This window comes from Arachis ipaensis, chromosome B08 (assembly GCF_000816755.2).
Source record: "Arachis ipaensis cultivar K30076 chromosome B08, Araip1.1, whole genome shotgun sequence".
Taxonomy (NCBI): Eukaryota; Viridiplantae; Streptophyta; class Magnoliopsida; order Fabales; family Fabaceae; genus Arachis; species Arachis ipaensis.
Window position 1 is genome coordinate 124776067 of NC_029792.2, and position 3017 is coordinate 124779083.

Sequence of the window (3017 nt, forward strand, 5' to 3'; positions counted from 1 at the left end):
TAATAAAGTTTAAAATTAAAAATAAAAAGGAAAAATAAGACATATAATGAAGTCTGTAGAAAAGATGGGATGGGAGACTCGAACCCGTAATCTCTTAATTGAATATGGAGAGACTATGCTATTTGAGATATAATTTAATAGAAAATTTGTACCTATAAAAATTTAGGAAAGTATACTATATCTTTAACTTACATTCATGTTGAAATGAATTTTTGTTTTTTTTTTAACTATGTTATATGTTAAAAATAATTATTCACTAAATTAGCTATATGTTGAATATATGTCAAAATAAAAAATATAAATTAAAAAGAATACAAAATAGAAAAAATTTTGGGCCAATACTTTTTAGTACTTTTTATTATTATTTAGCTAGCACAAACATTAAATTATCTTTAATAAATAAATTTTATTAATTTATATGTGCAAACTCTAAAAAACATGAATGTAAACGCTATTGATTTATATATGTTAAATTCTAGTAAATATATGGAAAAATTATATATTTTTTATATACAAAATATTTATAAATATGGGTGCAAATTATTATTGAATAAATATTAACAAAAAATAATAATATTTGTTGGTAATGTAATATTATTTTATAAAATAATACATATATTTAATTCTTTATACATATTAGCTAATTTAGTGGGTGGCATATTATTTTAATGGATTATGTTACATGTACCTCAAATCAGTCACCAAAGTTAGTCACTAGTCTAAAATATATACCAGAATATAAATATACGATGAAAATAAATTAAATTACACATGTATAAATACATGTGTGGCTAATTTTAGTAACTGATTTTAGTATACTAATAATATTTTTGTATCTTAATTTTTTATATTTTTGTGATAATTCACTGTCTTGAACATGCACGTGAAATGATGATGAAAAAGATTGTTGGAAGGAGACTATACGCAACAGTTGATCTAGACAAAGCAAGAGTTGGAAGAACAAGAATGATAGGAAACCAACCTTCACACCCTAAATGGAATGAAACATTTCAAATTTACTGCGCTCTTCATTCACTCCAAAGAACTCCTTCAAGGCCACATTGTTAGCCGATGGCTCGAGATTCTCGACGACCAAGACCGTCTCCCAGTTCACGGCGCTCGAATTCATGTAAGCGTTCAATTCTTCCCTGTAACTGACTACTCCACCGGGATAACGCCGTCGTTTAACGGCGTTCCTAGAACATTCTTCAACATGAGAAAAGGTTGTAAGGTTACACTATACCAAGACGCTCACGTTCTTCGTGGCGCACTACCTTGGATTCCGTTAACCGTAGGGAGATACTATGATGAGCCTCCACGGTGTTGGGAAGATATTTACAATGCTATCAGGAATGCGAATCATTTGATTTACATAACCGGTTGGTCGGTTTATACCGAGATAACGTTGGTTAGGGACAAAACGACAGGACCTAGTGTCGTTACGCTTGGGGAGCTTCTTAAGGACAAAGCGGATGAGGGTGTTCGAGTTCTTATGCTTGTTTGGGACGATAGATCTTCCGTGCCGCAGTTTAAGAAAGATGGGTTAATGGGAACCCATGATCAAGAAACAGAACAGTATTTTAGGAATACTAAGGTGAAATGTTTTCTTTGTCCGCGAAATCCTGATGATGGAAGAACCATTGTTCAGGGGATTCAGACCTCAGCAATGTTCACCCATCATCAGAAAAGCGTGGTTGTTGATGGCAATGTCGAAGGGAATACTAAAAGAGGGATCGTAAGTTTTATTGGCGGGATTGATCTTTGTGATGGAAGATATGATACTCAAGATCACCCTTTGTTTTCGAGTCTAAATACTGTCCACCGTGATGACTTCCATCAACCGAATTTCCCCGGCGCTTCGATCAAGAAAGGCGGCCCGAGGGAGCCGTGGCATGACGTGCATTGCAAGTTAGAAGGACCGGTTGCTTGGGATGTGTTGTACAATTTTGAACAGAGGTGGGAGAAGCAAGTTGGGAAGAATCAAAACCTGTTATTCACACTTGATGAGCTTGATCAAATTGTTGTGCATCCAAGTGAGGCTGCTGCTACATTGGAAGAAGACAGGGATTGTTGGAATGTTCAGTTGTTTAGGTCGATCGATGGCGGCGCAGTTTATGGATTCCCACAAAACCCTGAAGAAGTTGCTGAATTAGGCCTTGTTAGTGGGAAAGACAATGTGATAGATAGAAGCATTCAAGATGCATACATTCATGCGATTCGGCGTGCCAAGGATTTCATCTACATTGAGAATCAGTACTTCCTAGGGAGTTCATATGGTTGGAAATCATCTGATATACGAGTTGAGGATATTAATGCCTTGCATCTTATACCAAAGGAGCTTTCACTCAAGATTTGTAACAGCATTGAAGCAGGACAAAGGTATGTATCAAATATTACCTTCTTAAATTTTGATGACTTTAATTTCTTTTCCTTTTTTTTTATAGTTATAAAATATGAGTAAACATTTACATTATTGGTTTCTAAGAAATTTCATGAGTTCAGACTCTGGTTTTTGAGAATAATAGGTTGTATTAAAAAGGTCAACCTGATTTTAATTGCACCAAGATAATCCTTCATTCTTTTTTCGTTGAGTTATTTCTCACGTCATGAGTAATCTGGCACATTTTTTTCGTGCTGGACTAAACGAAATAATATCGCTTTAGTTTTAACGTTAAATGTTTGAGAAACGATTTTGTTTAATCTTAATGATCATACATTTTTTGGGGAGTATAAGACGTTTTGTGAATCATTAATAATTTATCAAACATTTAGCGTCAAAACTAAAGTAATGTTATTTTATTTAGTCTAATATAAAAAGGATATAGGTCAGGTCATTTATAGTAACTTGATGGAAACGGAGAGGAGCTCAACATGATGCAATTTTTTCAATATCAAAAACTTTTATTGTACAATTGGAATTTTAAAAATTTTTTTTGTACAAATGGTCAATTTTAGAGATCACTTTGGAGTTTAACTTAAAATTTCATATTACATATAAGTGTGTGTTATAGTACTTA

The 3017-nt window shown here is 33.1% G+C and overlaps 1 pseudogene; it reads left to right on the forward strand.

The window, feature by feature from the left end:
* The window catches only part of LOC107611898, a 13159-nt pseudogene that overhangs the window by 8963 nt on the left and 1179 nt on the right, over window positions 1–3017 (forward strand).